The sequence below is a fragment of the Suricata suricatta genome, chromosome 14 (genome assembly GCF_006229205.1).
Source record: "Suricata suricatta isolate VVHF042 chromosome 14, meerkat_22Aug2017_6uvM2_HiC, whole genome shotgun sequence".
Lineage (NCBI taxonomy): Eukaryota > Metazoa > Chordata > Mammalia > Carnivora > Herpestidae > Suricata > Suricata suricatta.
The window spans coordinates 42,781,261-42,799,933 of NC_043713.1; the positions used below are offsets into that span (position 1 = coordinate 42,781,261).

Consider the following 18,673-nt stretch of genomic DNA (forward strand, 5'->3'; position numbering starts at 1 on the left):
TACGTGTCCAGCTTCGGCTCAGGTTATGAGCTGGCGGTTCATGAGTTTCAGCCCTGCGTCGGGCTCTGTGCTGACCACTCAGAGCCTGGAGCCTGCTTTGGATTCTGTGTCTCTCTCTCTGCCCCTCCCCTGCTTGCACTCTCTCAAAAATAAACATTAAAAACTAAATAAGCTGTATGTACTGAAACTTTAGGTCCAGGTCCTTCAAGTACACTGAATGAAGACATTTTAAACTTAAATATCTTTTTATCATCGGTGGTCACGTTTTCTCTGCATTCTTGGCTGTTGGATATTTTGAAGCTAGTTTCTTACTAAAGATACTGTAGACTAGGTTTCAAACCCACATTTTTTATATTTTAAATACTTTATGCTTGTTATAGTATGCTATTAAGTGGACTTAGAAGGAAAATGTTTTACGACACGAGTTTAAAGCATTTTTATTTTTAATGTTAGCAGGAGAGAGGCAGAGAGCAAGAGGGGAAGGGAGAATCCCAACCAGGTTCCACACTGAGAGCCTGGCTCCATCTCACGAACCATGAGCTTGTAACCTGCGCTGAAATCGAGTTGGGTGCTTAACCGACTGAGCCACCCAGGGGCCCTGATTAGTTTAGCACTACTTTTAAGGGAAATTATGTGATTAAAAAAATAAAACAGTTAATACTCGCATGGACCATATTGTACCTCCCTCCCTCTCACCCTACAGACTCCTTTCTGAAATGGAGGAACAAGTAGGAGGCATTCAGAACCTTCAAGTACCACCAACTGCATTCAGACTTCCCTGTTTACTCAGAGCACAATATCGGCATTTAGTTTTGCAGGGTGACAGGTTTCAGTGGGCTGCTGTGAACAGGGCAATAGCCGTATAACCCAGGATTTTTACCCTCCACAGAACTCGGTCATTAGTCTGCAGGAATGTCCATATGCCTAGGTGGGTAAATGCTTCCTGAAACTCTTAGACTTCTATGGGAGGCAGAGCTTGGGGAATGTGGGGATGGGTGGTCAAAGATACCCAGGTGATCGGATTAAAATGAGCCTTCCTGTGACACGGTTGTATCTATTAGCTGCCAAGATTTTCTTGGGAAACGTTCACAGAAGCCCTTACTCTGGGAAAGACTGCTGCTTTTCTAAACGGAGCCCACCTTTTACTGTGGGTCAGTGGGGAGAGATGGAAGGTTGCTGAGGCCGGATGCCTCCTATCATGAGTAACCTGAGGCTTGAGTAAATGAGAGGAGCTGACGGATTCTAAAACCATTACAACCGCAAAAGAACATTTTGACCCTATTTAAACTGTTTCCTAAATTATGCAGTTTTTCTTTGCAAGGACACTTCTTTCTTATGAATGAAACCTTGACGTGTTTATGGGCACTCCTAACGTTTGCAGGCCTGTGCCGTGTCGGAGGGCGAGATGAGTATTCAGAGCCACCTCCCAGCTATCATTATCTGAGGGGGAGCACTGGGAGCAGTTGACCATTAGAGCCACCCAACTTGTCATCTTTGCTATGCTATTGTTTGCTGCAGACTACAATGAAGGCACGGTGCTTGGAATGACTGAGTGGAATAAAGATGGGCGAAATTGCACATTTTCCATTTTTAGATTTCAACATATTTCTCTTCTAAATTGGTGTCAGCAAGAGTTTTCCCACTGAACGAGGTGGTAGTTCTTGTAAGACTTAAACTTTCTCTTACCCCATGGTATCCAGACGGAGTGTTCCAGAAAGGACTGACTGCCAACATTACTTTGCAGGGGTCTGTTCATTACAGATCCAGCTCTGAAGTTCAAGGCAAGGTATTTGCAAATTACTACCCATAATGCACAACTAACCCCCAAGTAGCTAAGTTTTTTTCTGCGCTCTATTTTATGATAGAGGATTATGTTGATGTCATGAAATTTTAAAAATGAAAATTCTTGCCTGCGGAGTAACAATGCTCCATGAAAACCCAGGAAAGATGAGACTTCCTAATTAGACATTCAGATGCGCAATCCAAGCACAGCGAAAGAAAGTTGAAAAGTAAGAAAGTTTCTAAACAGTATTTGATTATAATCCTCTTAAGATAAAGAAAAAGTTGCTACTTTTTCTTTTCTGTTAGAGCTCATTGAAATAGTTAGACTTGAAAATGGAATAACTGTGTTTTGCTCCAGCCAAAGGAAAAGTGCCTCCCTCTGAGGTGAAGACCTTTTCTTTCAGTTGAAGCGCTCAAGCAGAGGGTGAATAACCTCTGATGTTGTGTAGAGGTCGGAAAGTGGCCTCTAAGGTTCCCCAAACCTCAAATTGTATAGATCTAGAGCTCTGTTAACACTTTCAAGAAGAACCTAAAAAGGGAACTAATGTTTTGGGGCATCTACGACGTGGAAGTTACCTTCTAAGCAATATGAAGCACACAGTTATCTAGAATTGGTTCTGTGATTTTAACCTTGCTTAAAAAGAATAAAAGAAAATGCCTTAAATTGACATATGGAAAAAAATTTCAGGGCGCCTGGGTGGCTCAGTCAGTTAAGCGTCCGGCTTCTGGCTTCAGCTCAGGTCATGATCTCACGGTTCTTGGGTTCGAGCCCCACGATGGGCTCTGTGCTGACACCTAGCTTGGAGCCTATAGCCTGTTTGGGATTCTGTGTCTCCCTCTCTCTCTCTGACCCTCCCCTGTTCTCACTGCCTCTCAAAAATAAAAACATAAAAAAAATTAAATTTTTCACCTGCACTGCGTTGTTTGTCTTACAAGCTTCTGAGGTGGGTGGGGGGTGGTGTCCATTACCGTTTTGTAGATAGGATACCCTCCTGAGGCTATGCAAACCCTCCCCCCAGCCCCCGACACAGCTAGGTCAGTGAAGGTTTACATAGGTTTGAGCAAGGCCAACAGGGTGACCAATAAGCATAAACCACTAGGTTATCATCATCTACAATAGCTCCAGAAATAAGTTGGACATGTCGGTTTATAGTTTATCCCCTGCAAAATGGAAAGAAAGAATAACCACTTGATCACCTACAAAGGTTTATTGAAAATAAGTATCTTGAAGGTAAATATTTAAACGTAGTTCCTGTGATTATGCTCTGTGTGGGTATGTAAAGTAGGATTGTGTACCGTTAACAGTAGCAATTGGTACTTTATAATGGAGTTTGGTATGCCACTGCAATTTCATTCACAATTTTTAAATTTGTGTTAAATTTGTTCATCTGTCTCTGATTAAATGTCCCCCCAAATTTAGAAAAGGAGAAAGGCTACAACTTTCAAAAAGCCACAGCTTGAAGCATCTCCTTAGAAAATCTGTTACTCTCCCTCATATCTGCTGTAATGGCACAACTTCTAAAATGGAGAGCTTGTCTAAGACCAGTTGCACATACTATTGTGTCTTGAAGCCCAAAAGAAGTGGACTATACATTTTTTTTTTCCTGTGATGGCTTTCTGTCAAATTTCATTTAGATTAGATCCAAAAATTAAGATCCCCAGAAAATGTTGCTTTGGTAACCCAAACTCTAAGGACGCCATAGGGGTGGATCTGGCCTTTAGCATTCAATAGAGTCAGCTTCAGAATGGACTATGGAATTTCCTTTGGAAATCTAGGACCTTCACTAACTTTAATTCCTCTTGATCTAGAGGGTATATATAGGTGCTTCCTAACCTGCAGAATAAACCAATCATATTCCCTTATGGCTAATAAATGTCCGCTTTTAAAAACATAGCAAATTGAGTTAATTTAAATGATCACATCTGTGATTCACAGTACATCTGGCCTTACAGAAAACAGCTGGGTCCAGCAGCCAAGCTGGTGAAGGCTGAATGCATTGTAGAGGGAGATAATTGGTCTCAGAAGTGAAGATTTCCAAAAGCACAGCTATTCAACATTATTTCAAGGAGTGTCTCTGGAGGAAGATTGATCTTGACATGCCATTCTTCTTTCTGTGGTGTCCTCTGACAGTGCATGAAGACAATGACAGTTAGCAGGGGAGCTGGAGAGAAAAGCTCCCAGGACGTTTGCAGGAGATTCATTCCTGTGGCAGACAAAGTCGATCAAGATGTGGACTCTTTGTTCAGTCCACTGTCTTCAAAGCAAGCCCTGACTCTCTGAGCAGAGGAGTAAGACCATTTGAAGAGGCATCAAATGGTTTAGAGAGAGGGTGAACATTTAGCTAGTCGTAGCCAAAGTTTCACAATTCATAGGCTCAGAAGCCCTGGAAAAAGGACAACTGACAACTCTCAGTGCTGGGTTTTAGGTCTAGTGAGTTTTGTGTACAAAAACTATTCAGAGGTGACGGGTTTTACATGTAACATTTAGTTTAATAGACTCAGTCCTTCAAAACCTGTTTTTCTTTAAACTTAGAAATCTTAATATTCTCTAACACTGGTAAATTGCTGTCTATTGTTTGGTACCATTTACAAACTTAGATCATTAACCTCCTTTAAATATTTTAAGCTGTATTTACACATTTAATATTTCCTTTTTAAAGTCCTTGGATTTAACAAACTTTACTAAGTTCTAAAGTCTTTTCTGTGTCTAATACATTTACCTAACAAATAAAGTGAATTTTAAGATCCTATAAATCAGTGTTTCCCAAGGTGTGGCCCCTGGGCCAGCATCCACATTACCTGGGAATGGATTAGAAATGTCAATCTGCAGACTCCATTCTAGATCTGCATGAGAAACTAGGTATTGCCCCCCAAGCTGCTGTAGCAAGCTTTCCAGGTGATTCTGGTGCACAGCAAGGTTTGAGAAGCGATTCCTTAAATGTTTCAGTATTCTATGCAAATTTACAAGATTTTCAGGTTAAATTATGAGTAGAAATAAATCCCTTAGATTTTCCATCAAAATCAAAAGACTTCTGCATTCGAACACTACTATGTCAAATCCTTACATGTTATCAATACCCCCCAAATACCACATGCATTTCTAAATCTACATGAAAAATGAGTGCCAAAATGTACGATTTACTTAATTTCTTTATAAAGAATTTATCCTCTAAGGAAACCATGGTGATTTTTGCCTGCCAAGCCCCCCCCCATGTTTATTTTGAGAGAGCGCATACATGAGCCAGGTAGGTGCAGAGAGAGGGTGAGAGAGAATCCCAAGCAGGCTGTGTGCTAGCAACGCAGGGCCTGCTGTGGGGCTCAGTCTCACGAACTGTGAGATCATGACTTGAGCCAAAATCAAAAGTAAGATGCTTAACCAACTGAGCCATCCAGGCACCCCTTGCCCAACAAGTTTTAAATTCCCTCTTCAGCCCTATAAGGTTGTTAACTGACCAAAGATTTTGGTTCCACATGAGACCTGGAACTGGTGACTCTTTAAGGAGAACTTCCTTTCACAGTCATTACGCCATCGAACCCATAAATTATTGAAGGGAGTGATCACCTTGGGTATGTGGATATCTCATTCATTTTCAAGAAAACTTCCACATCTCCACCCATGTAAACCATTGGGCCTAGCTTTTATTAAATTTGTGACTTCTAAATTCTTTTTCAGTTTCCTCTGACAACTGATCTTACTATTTAAAGGACTTTGAATTTGGTATATCACAAAGCTGTCTAACTTAGATTTCACTTTCTGTGGAGGCTATTTCCATGACAATGACAAAAGGTCTCTGAAACCTTATGAACCCTACATGTGGTCAGTGAATTATAAGTATTTGATTTTGTGCATACACCTGCAATTACTTTTCAGTTGAGTGGCGATGTTGTTTGTACTTATAAAATATGGCACTTTCAAGCATTACTGATTTTATAGTAGCTTTTTGTCATTATGTATTTTCATCTATGGGTGCTAAAAATACAGCTGAATATAAGCATTCACAAAGTCGTTTTCTGTTAAAAGGGTCCTCGTTTGGAAAACGCACCATAAGCAAGTAAAAGGATAGGTGCTCTGAAATGCGTTTGGTTATTTGTCTTATTATCTCAGGTAACACATTTTCAGCCAAAATGAAGCAGTTGGAGCATAGAGAGTACAAATACAAAGTGAATTTTCATATAATATTTAGGTCTAAAGATCATGCTGCTAACCTAGCATTACAAGAGGATATATTTATACTAGATTTTCTGGTGGCGTGTCACGGGAATAATTCTGGCTGGCTTGAGTAATTTCCTATTTCTCTTGATTTTATGTGAACAAACTACTTATTAACACCTCTACGACCACTACATCAGGGCATCTTTCATCTGGAATATCGCAGTGGTGCCTCAACTGGTCTCCCTGCCTCCCACCTCACCAACTGCAATGTGACCCAATCAACTTCTATGCACACATGCATAGCTCTAACACGCCTCTAACTTGGACTGTGCCCAGACTATGTGTCACCTCGTATGGGAGACTAAGAGGTAGAAATTGCATAAAAGGTTATGCCCAGCTGTGCTCAGAGCTCAGCCTTTTTGGGGTCTTGGCTCATTGAGCCCATGCAGGCATGAATAAATCTTCCTTGAAAGAAGAGCCTCATTGTCCCATCTCTGTGTAAATCCTACTCCACTGTTTCTTAAATGAAGCTCTTCCCATCTACCTAACTAAAATGGCAAAGTCTGCCTCTGCAGGGTTTCTCCCCCTTTCCTGCTCGTGCATAGTACTACCTTTTAATTCTACAGTTGTCACTATTTCTCCCCATAGGATGTATACTATATGAAGGCAGTGATCTATTCTTTCCTATATTCCCTGTGCTTGAAATAGCATCTGCATGCATGGTCCGTAAATAATGGCTGAATGAAATAAATGGAATACAAAAAAGAGGCCTGTTGTTGGATCCTCACCATCTTTTGCTGATGGCCCTAGGACATAATTTTACAAATTCTGGCCCTGATCCTCTGGAGGAATTGATCTTCCAGTGGATATACAACGGATAGCTAATGTAGAGACTCTTTCCAGATCTAGGGTGAGCCAAAAACTGGGTGAGGGGTCAGAGCTTCAAATGCATGAAGCATATTATTCACATGATGCTACCTCCCACCTCTAGCTATCAGCTATAATCGGGGCTCAGAACTTTCACAAAGCTCCTCCTCCAGTGTCTGGCCTGTCCCCAAACCTGAAGTAGGGAGGATGGGGCTTAGCCCTCCGTCACTCACTTCCTCCTGGGAACATTTAGGGCTCTGGCAATCTTTGTCATGAGCTCAACTTCTTTTTTTCTTATTTAAAGAGAAAGTTTCCCTGACTTATAAGTCAGGCAGAGAAGGACAAATACCATATGTTTGCACTCATAGGTCTAACAGGAGAACAGAAGAAACCTAATGGAGGACCAGGGGAAGAGGGAAAGAGAGTTGGGGAGAGAGAGGGATGCAAAACTTGAGAGACTATTGAATACTGAAACCGAACTGAGGGTTGAAGGGGAAGGAGGAGGGGAGAAAAGAGGTGGTGGTGATGGAGGAGGGCACTTGTGGGGAAGAGCACTGGGTGTTGTATGGAAACCAATTTGACCATCAACTATTAAAAAATAAAAAAAGTAAAGAGAAAGTTTAATAAGTTAGAATATTCTTCTGGTTGGGATTTATGATCTAGATGGAAAGCCCCATCTCCCAAGCCACCTTTGCCAGCTGTCCTCCTGGCGCGTGCCCTTTGGTGAAAGGCACTGGTGGGAGATTGTAAAGTGGAATGTGGAACGCTCATATCAGGATACTTCAGGTAGTAGCCTCTAGTGTTTCCTAGTAGACACAAGCTCTAGTGTTATTGCTGGCAACTTACTAGCAAAAAGGAGCCCGACTCTCATTTTTCTTGCTTCGGAGTCATGTGGTTCCACTAGAGTATCAGTCTCTGAGCTTGTAGGATCCAGTTCAGGAGGGTAGTAGCTTCCTGATCTAGATGAACAACTGTTCTCTTTGCTCTTCCATCACCCTTCTTTGCTACCTCACTTTCAACTCCTCTGTAACCAATGTCTTAAGGTTCTGTTTGAAATGCATGGAGTGGTTTCTCTTTTCCTGACTGGATGCTGATTCACTGTTTGGATCCTAAATGTGATTTGTCTCTTTTCTAAGTGTGTAAATCCTGAAAATATGGCTATTCTCTAAAATCAAGGAATCACAAAGACAACCTTTGTGTTGACAGGCTAACTAGAAGTGGGTATCCTATGTGATTAGTTAGGGGTGATCAGGTATTCATCAAATGCTGGCCAATTTGGGCTGATGGTTATAAAAGTTATTGTCTTCCTAGATTTTTACTAGAAGTAGCAGTCTGACTAGAAGTCTGATCTGTCATAGACTGACTTCCTGGGCTGATGATTATAGATAAAGGGAATTTTCTGGAAAGATTCCTTGTCATGAGTCAGTGTTTAATTTTTATACTTCTTAACTGAAGGATGGTTGACATACACTATTACATCAGTTTTGGACATATGGCATGGTGAGTTGACAATTCTGTATATTATGCAATGCTCATGATTAGTGCAGTTACTATCTGTCATCCTATAGTGTTTTTACAATACTGATTCTATTCCCTGCACAGTATTTTTTGTCCCCGACTTATTTTATATCTGAAAGTTTATTACTTACCCCCCCCCCGACTTCTGGTAACCACCATTTATCTATATTAGATTCTTTGTTTTTTGTTTTATTTCAATTTCACATAAAAGTGTAATCATATGGTATTTGTCTTTCTCAGACTTCTTTCATTTTGCATGATATCCTCTAGGTCCAACCATGTTGTCAAGAATAGCACGATTTTGTTTTTTGTAGTTGATACTCTGGTATGTGCATGTGCGCACATGCATGTCCACACACACCCCCTCAACACATACGCCCCCATGCACATTTTTGTCCATTCATCCATCAATAGGCACTTAGGTTGTTTTCATATCTTGACCATTGTAAGTAATGCTGCAATAAACATCAAGTGCAATTGGGTGCATACATCTTTTGGAATTGGTGTTGTTTTTTGTTTTTTTGGTTTTTTTTTTTTGGGGTGGATAGCATGAAGTGGGGTAGCTGGATGTATGGTATTTCTATTTTTAATTATTTGAAGAAATTCCTTCCTGGTTTTGACAGTGGTTGTACCAACAGTACAAGAGGAGTCCCTTTTCTCCCTATCCTTGCCAACACTTGTTATGTCTTTTGTCTTTTTGATACGAGCCATTCTGACCGGTATGACATGTCATCTCTTATAGTTTTGATTTGCATTTCCTTGATAGTTAGTGATGATGAGCAACTTTTCATGTGTCTACTGGTCATCTGTAGGTCTTAGAAAAAAACGTCTCTTTGGATCATTGGCCCATGCTTAAACTGAATTATTTTTCTTTGCTGTTGTAGAAGTTTTTTATATTAATCCCTTATTGGATGTATCATTTGCAAATGTCTTTTCCCATTTAATAGGTCATGATTTTGTTTTGTTGTGGAAAACAACTGTGCCAAAGCTTTTAGTTTGATGTAGTCCTAGCAATTTGTTTTTTTTTCTTTCCTTTGCTTGAGAAGTTATATCCAGAAAAATGTTGCTAAGGCCAGTGTCTGTGAGATTATTGCCTGTGTTTTTGTTTTTGGGTTTTTTTGCCTTTTTTTTTTTTTTTTTAGGAGTTTTATGGTTTTGGGTCTTCAAATTAGGTCTCTAATTCATTTGGAATTTATTTTTGTGTATGTTGTCAGAAAGTGGTCTAGTTTCATTCTTTTGCATGTAGCTGTCCAGTTTTCACAGCACGTTTTATCAAAGAGACTGTCTTTTTCCTATTGTGTAATTTTGCCTCCTTTGACATAGATTGTATAAATGTGAATTTATCTCCAGGCTCTTTATTCTGTTCCATTGATCTATGAGTCTATTTTTGTGCCAGTACCATACTGTTTTGATTACTGTAGCTTTGTAGTATATCTCAGAATGAGGGGTTTATGATGCCTGTAGCTTTGTTCTTCTCAAGAAGGAACTTTCTCAAGTTGCTTTGGCTATTTTAGGGAAAGTTCCATTTTTGTTATGGTCTGGTGTTTTGTCCATGTATATATTTCCTCTTTCAGAATTAATGGCATTATGGAGCCCTCTCTTTCCTGCCAACCCTAGGGAAGAGTGTTGGCTCTAAGCCAAGGTTATAAGCGTAAGGAAAAAGGAAGACAGCCATCTTGGATCTTTTAAGCATTTCAAGTCCGGTCAAAAAGCCAGATAGCAGAGTGAGAGTTGATATCAAAAGATGGATTTGGTATTGCACCCTAATGCCAGAAACTCAGAACTGCCCAGTCCTACTTTCAACCTACTTTCATAAGATCTAAACTTCTAATTAAAATCTAAGAATATGTGGAGAGTAAATTTTAATAGCTGTATAAAATGATAACTTTTATATGTATTACATTTTAAGAAGTTTGCAGAGATTTCCAGTAACCCTGAAGCAATATTGCACACATTTGGTCTTGTTGGTTTTGGTTTCAAAAAAAAAAAAGCTTTGCTGGAAAGTTCCCAAAGGAGTTAACAACTGCAGTCACACTGCATGGCATGGGTGTTCCAGTCTGTCTGGAATGGGGCCCTAGCAATGCTCTTTGCATGACATAATTATAAACGAAAATACATCTGTGGTGAGTGCAAGACTTTGAGCCCATACAATCGATCCTGCATTATGTCACTTTTAGCTGAGAAGTCATGGCTTGTTAAAAATACAATATATTTTCCACTAAAAAATTCATTGCTTCTATAACTAATTTTCTAGTTTGTCAAAGCAGCTCTGGGTTTCTTCATGAATTCACTTAGTAGCAGCGGACATAGGATGGGAGAAAGAGAACATGACAGAGTTATTACACAAACCCATCACATTGACAGAAGATCAGAAGGATATATAAGCACAGAGCCTTGCTGTTTCCGAGTTAATACTACAAAGCTATCAAGTAGCATTTGCCTTTTTATTCCTTTCTTACTTTGTACTCCGAAATGATCTAGATCATCTTCACTTTGTGGAAAACAGCCCCCTCTGACTCTAGAAGCCTACTCAACTGGCAAATGGTACTGATTCTTCGAAATTCCTTGTGCGGGACTGACTGCTATTCTCAGCGACTGCCTTTTGTGATGCTGTCCATGGCACTGGCTCAAGTGTCTGAGCAGCCTTCCCATATTTGACTGCTTCTGGAGACAAAGAAGGGTTCCTGTCATTTGATATCCTTGAAGCAGAAGCAGGAGCTTCAAAGGACACCCAGGAGAGTCACAGGAACAGGTTGCCCAGCTGCTTCCTGAATGATGCATTTCACTGTAACTCATTCCAAAACCATTGGCATCCCCAGCAAAGGGCCCCATGAAATTTATCTGGAGGTGGCATGCTTAACAGGATGTTTTTTTTTCTTTTTTAGCCTATGTTCGCTGGGAGTATGTGTTTTAGGCTGATCCTACAGCTATGCAAATACGCATAGGGTCACTGAATGCCCAGACACATACATTTGCCTTTATATGTGAGTGTTCAGCATAATTAGTCGTGTGTAGTAATCGATTTGTTGTGGGACCGTTCTTCATGCCTCTGTAGTTAGTGACAATCCCCATGTGTGCTAGGCTGAAGTGTGAAGGCAGACACTTCCGGGGTTACATTAAGGGAAGAGCCATTTGACTGTGAGTTTCCCCTTCTCCAAATGTGTTTTCCACATGAACGGCACAGTATGATGCCTTTATTCCTGCGAGGAAGATTCATTCATTGCTCACTGAAGCCCCCAATAGCTTAAGTGGGTAAAGAAAGGACTTTCCTTTTGACCTCTTCAGACACAAGCAAGATGCAACAGCTGGGTGGTGGTTTTTTAATTTAATTTGGTTAAACTGGATGATCTTTGGGAAAGCATGAAGCAGTAATTTGGGTCTTGGCTTTCACCGTGACCTCCTGTGATCCCTGCCCCTTCCAGTCCTTCCTTTCCCTCCACCTTAAATAAAAAGGGAAGCTATAGTATTGACACCCAGGGGGCTCGACCTTGCTCTGGAGAATGTGGCAGAGGCCCCAGGCTGCCAAATTCCTGATGATCAGAGAGGGCTTGCTGAGGACCAGTTTAAACTGGAAAGCACATAAGCTTCATTGGGCTATTTCAAAGTTCATGCGGCTTTAGCACTAATCCTCTTAACATATTAAACCAAGTGACTCACATACCATGATGGCAGTAGCATAAAGGCCTCTTGAATTTTTATTTACATTTCTCTGCATGGCACAATGCAAGTCAATTCGTTCGGAGATGCCTACCTCACCATCATGCCCTGCCCCAAGGTGGTTGAAATCATTTGAAGGCCAAACTGCTTACGGTAACATATTTAGAGATTTTATATAACACTGCTTTCCCAAAGTCCTGGAAAGCTTGCAATATGTTGGCTTAGAGATTTTTTTTTCCCCTTCTGCAAAGGATAACATCTTGGCTATAGACAAGGTAAGCATTTCCAGTATGAATGTTTAATGAAGATGAAGTCCGCATGCAGGATGCTGTTTATTTTACTTTCTAATAAACCCGTGCTCAGCAATAGTCTTATTACTGCTGTGACTTCTTGCAACAATTTTTCAGTTGCTGCTTTGCTCAAACGGAATTTCTTTCAACATTACCATTCTTCTGATAAACTAATTACCTAAAGCATGAAGAATCCAAGGTTGTGAAGAAATGAACTAAAAATAACCCCTGGGGAATGTTTTTAACCTCCAAACACTAGTGCAAGTTCATATGTGACCACGCAAGAAAGTGAGCTCTCAGGTTATCTGAATATATTTGATTCCAAATGGGTCTACAGATGTTGTGGACACTACCAAAAAAATTGGTCACTAATGGAATAAAAGTACTTGTGTGAGTAAAGAATTAGGAACTAGAAAAAGAGAAACTATTGAAATGCTAGGAGCAGCTGGAAAGAATGGGAGAGAACAAAGGGAACTGAGCAAAGGGCAAATTTAAGATTCTGTTCCAGTCCTGGCTTAGTTGCTAACTGCCTGGAAGTTGTATGAGAGGGGGTGCAAATAATTTGTCCAAGGTCATAGAGCTAGGATTATGGCCGTTCATCGAGGACCTCTGTGCTAGCTGACTGTGTTAGGAGCATCATCTCTGTATGTCTGTGTGCGTATATGTACGCACACGTGTGTATGTATATCTCCATGTTAAAAGGGCAAGATTTTTTTATGGCTGAGTAGTTTTCCTTCGTATCCACACCGCATCTTTATTCACCCATCGATGATCCCGGGTTGTTTCCACATCTTGGCTGTTGTAAATGCTGCATCAGACATGGTGCAGGTATCTTTCCAAATTAGTGTTCTCATTTTCTTTGGAGAAGTACTCAGAAGTAGAACTGCTGGATCATATTCTCAATTTTTTGAGGAACCTCCGTCCTGTTTTCCACAGTGGTGGTACGAAATACATTCCCAGCAGTGCGCGAGGGTTCCCTTTGCCCTACTTTGTTGCCAATGCTTATTAATTCTTGTCTTTTTGATACTAGACATTGTAGCAGGTGTTAGAATGGTGTGAGGTGGTATTTCATGGTGGTTTTGATTTGCCTTTTCCCGGCAGTTAGTGATGTGTCTGTTGGCCACCTGGATGTCATCTCTGGAAAAATAACTTTTTAGAACCTCTGACCATGCCTTTTTTTTTTTTTTTTTATGGCTGTTGTATAAAGTGCTTGTAGATTTTGGATAGTAACCCCTTATCAGATGCATAATTTGCAAATATCTTCTCCCTTTGGTAAGTTCCTTTTTCATTTTGTTAATGATTTCCTTTGCTGTTAAAAAGCTCTTTAGTTTGACATTGTTCTAATTGTTTATTTTTGCTCTTATTGCCTTTGCTTTCAAAAGTGGATCCAAATATAGTCTTACCAAGACCTATGTCAAAGAGCTTATCACCTATGTGGGGTTTTTTTGGTTTTTGTTTTTGGCATATAAAAATGAAATTGATTTTTTTTCCCCAGTTCGAGAAGCCAAGCCTGAAACCCATGGTCACTAAGCTGAGGTCAAGTTGCTGCCAGGGCCATGTTCCCTACAGAGGCTACAGGAGAGAGCACACTCTTGCCTCTCCAGCTTCTGCGGCTGCCAGCATTCCGTGGCTTGGGGCTACATCACTCTAATCTCTGCCCATGTGGTCACATTGCCATTTCCTCTTTGAGTGTCAAATCTCACTCTGCCTCTCCTTTTATAAGGACATTTGTGATTAGGTTTATGGCCTACCTAAATAACCAAGGGTAAATCTCTCCATCTCAATATCTTTACATATCTTATGAAATTCTCAGTTCTCAAGTTAATCATACTTGCTAAGCACAGCCTTTCCCTGGCCCCCATGTGAGCTAATATTCACAGGTTCAAGGGATAAAGACATGAATATCTTTTAGAGGGCCATTAGCCTACTATACAAGTCATGAGATCATGAGAGCCTTTAAGAGATTTTTATGCAAGAGTGTTAAAAATAATTAAGTGATATTAGTACTAAGTGATAATCTTTAAAATGTAGTCTCTATATTCTGTTGGCAGTTGTATCATTTAGAAACTGTGTTCAGTTACTTGCAACAGAGTATCTTAGAGGTAAAACCCGTTTCCCTTTACCCCTTTAAGGTAACTTAAACGAGATTTTTCTTCTATATAAGACCATTTAGAAGCAGGCAGCCCAGAGCTAACTAGTATGTGGCTCTAAGAAATCATCAAGGACCTCATATTTTTCCATCTTCATGATGTGTCACCTGGATTCCGCCCTCAGGGTCCCTTCCTATTTTGGTGACTGCAGAACTTCCAGGGTTACGTACAGACACCAAGCATCAGAAAAACATAACACCAGCTTACATCTGCAATGTCTGGAATGTACTGATGCATGGAGATGCAAAGTTGGAGCATTTAGTTTTTGACCTGGACACATTAGCCAATTTATCTTTCAGAGAAGGGGAGATGGATATTGCTCATCCACGAACAGTCTTTTTAGAGTGGTGAACATTCTTGAACTTCTTTGATCTATTCAAACATTTCTGTTGAAGAATAATTGATCTACAGCATTGTGTTTCAGGTATACAGAGTAGTGATTTGATATTTATGAAATGGTCACAAGTCTAGTTACCATATGTCACCAAAGTTAACAGTAGTACTAACTGTCTTCTTTATGCCATACATCCCATTCTCCTATTTTATAACTGCAAGATTGTACCTCTTCACTCCCTTCACCTATTTCATCAATCTCCCTGCCCTCAACTCTCCTCTGGTGGCCATCAGTTCTCTATATGAGTCTGTTTCTGTTTTATTTATTTTTTTGATTCTGCATATGAGTGAAGTCCTGTGGTATTTGTCTTTCTGACATTTCATTTAGGCTAATACTCTAGGTCCATCCATATTTTTGCAAGTGGCAAGAATTCATTCTTCTAATGGTTAGTATTCCATTGTGAGCGTTGGTGTGGGTAGGTGAGAAAGAAAGAGATACATCACATCTTTATCCATTCACTGATCAATGGACATTTAGGTTGCTTCCATATCTTGGCTATTGTAAATGTTTCAGTGAACATAGGGATACATGTCTTTTTGAATTAGTATTTTTTTTCCAGATAAATAGAAGTGTAATAGCTGGTAATTCTATTTATAATATTTTGAGGAACCTCCATACTGCTTTCCATAGTGGCTGCATCAATTTATATTTCCACTAGCTGTACACAAGATTCCTTTTTCTCCCCATCCTCTCCTTCTCCCCATTTTTGTTACTTGTTGGCTTTTTGAGAATAGCCATTCTGATAGGTGTCAGGTGTCATTGTGTGACTGTAAGCTGCTGGCTGTAGCAAGGCAGCTGGAGAGCACAGGAGCTGGGTGTGCCTGCCAGTGCTGGCAAGGTAAAGTGGTAGTACAAAGATGGCACCCACAACCTCCATCTGGAGAGAGAGCGTCTCCATAGGTTCCTGAACCTCTGGCAGATACTTTGATTTGCAAATGGATCTCCTTCACAAATAGTCTGGGCACTTTTCAGACTGCTGCTTTTGTGCTGGACCTCAAGTTAAGTCCACTTATGGGTGCCATAAGAGTGGAATCTCCATTGTCTGCAGCTTTTTGGATCTCTTGGACATAAGCCTCATTGTTTTCCAAAGCTAGATGTTTTAGGGGACTTGTGTTTCTAGTGCAGATCCCAAAGGTTGTGGTGCCCACAGTGGAATCCCGGTCCCTCACTGCTCAGGGAGTCTTGCTGTGTGGGATCTTTCCTGATTGTGGCTCACTATTCTGGGGGTGGGGTTTTTGGTAACACTGCACCTATGCCTCTCCTACCCATCTCTGTGTGGCCCTTTCATTGTTTTGAAGGAGCTGTTCAGCTAGTTTTCAGGTCATTTTCAGAAGAGATTTTTCCATCTGTAGCTACAGAGTCCTGAAGAGGGGAGTTCAGGAGCTTCTGCCACCATCTTGGACTGCCCTCCAAGTTACATGTATTTTTTAGAATCCCCCAAATTACCCCAAAATGTAGAGATCATTACATTATTTTTAAAGTTATAAAAACCATGCTTGGAGAACTATCTGCCCAAAACCACACAGATTATAAATGGCAGAGCTGAGAGTCACACACAGGTTTATCTCATTTCAAAGTCCCTTTCTAATTATGCAGTGTTACACTCACACAGCTGGTTAAAAAAAGACACAAAACTGATGGGTTTTGATAAATATGGAAAAATAGTTTCACCCATCTATTTTCCTCTTCCTTTCAGGTATCATAAAAAATAGTCTGTATGTCAAGATAAACTAATGCTGGAGAAATAGACAAAGTTAATATTCAGATTTGGAAGACAGTTTCTGGTAAAACGGAAGGAACGCAGATATGAAGGGTGATGTATTGGAGAATGTGCCACCATTTCTAAAACCCACTTATTTATAAACCAGTTGGAAAGTAGAATCCAGAGTAAACGAAAAGTCAGTTATTGTAAAATTTTAATATCTTATTAAAAGAACGAAACATTCCATGTGTCATTGGAAAATCTTCCAACCTCAAATAGGCACCAAAAATATGTTTGTTGATCAAGATACTTAGTATTTGTATTGCTAAGCTAAGAAGAACAATTACAAGGTTTAGAATGCAATTTCTTGTATGTGTGGTCAATGATGCCTTTTACTCGTCTTTTATAAGTTAAACCGAGGAGATTAATTGGTACATTACTAGATATAGGAAGACTGATCTAAATAGGTCATGAGCTGGGAGGACACCTGACCCATTTTAGAGGTGATGCAATGAGAAGACCATTGGCCTTGAGATTCGAGGCGTTTCTGCCACAGCTCCACAATGTGTGACAGTGGGAGGGTACCTAACCTCGCTGTGCCTTAGATTTCACGTCTAAAATGAGGCTCGTAATACCTACCTCAAAGTTTAACATCATGTGTGATAACAGATATGGAAGCATTTAACAGTTAGTGGCATATGGTAGAAACTCAAAACTATGATGTCTTTACTGCCCCAGTGGTTGAATTCATAGTTGAATTCACTTTATCCTGTGGAAGAGGTCAGCGCAAGCAGAAGAGCTTCGTTGTAACCATCTTTGTCATGATCTTCCAAGTGTCTGTGGGTGTACAATGTATACCTGAACCTGGTGTCCTCCCGACTCCAAACCATCATAGAGGTTCTGATACATCTTATTTTCACTTTTGAGTATTTTTTTTTCTGACTCCTAACAGATCACTGGTGTGGGGATACAATATAATATAATCATTAAGAATTATATTAAGACCTTTGACTATATAGTTCTAGATTCAAATCCCATATTCGGCATTTACAATTTCTATGATTGGGAGGGGCACCTGTGTGACTCAGTCAGTTGAGCATCCGACTTCAGCTCAAGTCAAAAACTCACAGTTGGTGGGTTTGAGCCCCACGTTGGGCTCTGTGCTGACAGATTGGAGCCTAGAGCATGCATCAGATTCTGTGTTTCTCTCTCTGTCTGCCCCACTCCCACACATGCTCGCTTGCTCTCTCTCCTGTAAAAAGTAAACATAAAAATTTCTATGCTTGGAAGAAACCTGTTTATCTTTCTATGACTTAATTTTTTCTCTTTTGTAAAACTGGGGTAACAATAGTGCCTCAGTCATTTTTGTGAGTTAATAAAGCCCTTAGAAATAATACCTGGGACATAAGAACTAATAAATTCTAGCTGTCATAGTCATATTTAAGAAGATTTTATCACTTAAGATTTTCATAACTATCTGAATATTCTGTGCATTCAACATGTTCTTACAGCTCTCCTCCACACCTTTATTTGTATATGGATATCTGAACCGACCATATGTAGTTATTTCCATAGAAATAGGATGATGTTGTTGGCTATATGCAGTGTCTATTTTACTCTGTGCTGCCAGATTTAACCTCTCTTTGAATGCTCTTTTGCTATCCCAGGTTAAACTGATGAGAAATTTCTGGTCATACAGTTTGCCTGTTTTTCCATTTAGGATGTCTGCCTCTTGTTGGATTGTAGGAATTCCTAATCTAAATACAAATCCTTTGTGAGTTATGCACATTGAGAAGCATTGTTGCATTGCCATTACTAGCACAGTGTTAAGTCATATTGTCTTGGTTCAAATACTGGATCCCCATTCACTGCTTTGTGACCTTGCTTAAGTTCCTTAGCTCTTCTGAGGTTCCGTTTCCTCGTGTATAAAATAGGATAACTCTAGCCTCCTCATGGAGAATCATGTGGATGGAAGGAGTTAGTTAATGCCTAAAAACCACTTAGGATGGAGCTAGGCACAGAGTTGTCTTTTGGAAGCCTTCGATAGGTCTAATACAGTGATTTTTACTATTTTACTTTTAGACTGTTCTGATTGTTTTATTCTATCCTTATGCTCACTCAACTTTCTTCAGTCTCCTTTATGAACTTTTGTATTCTTTG

The 18,673-nt window shown here is 40.1% G+C and overlaps 2 long non-coding RNA genes across 2 annotated transcripts in view; both read left to right on the plus strand.

Moving 5' to 3' along the window:
• LOC115278203 overlaps positions 1-18,673 on the plus strand; it is a 138,136-nt gene that overhangs the window by 77,748 nt on the left and 41,715 nt on the right. The window lies entirely within an intron of this gene.
• LOC115278205 lies at positions 1,927-16,757 on the plus strand. Its single transcript, XR_003902757.1, has 2 exons — positions 1,927-2,009; positions 16,508-16,757. It is a non-coding gene; the product is annotated as an uncharacterized LOC115278205 (long non-coding RNA).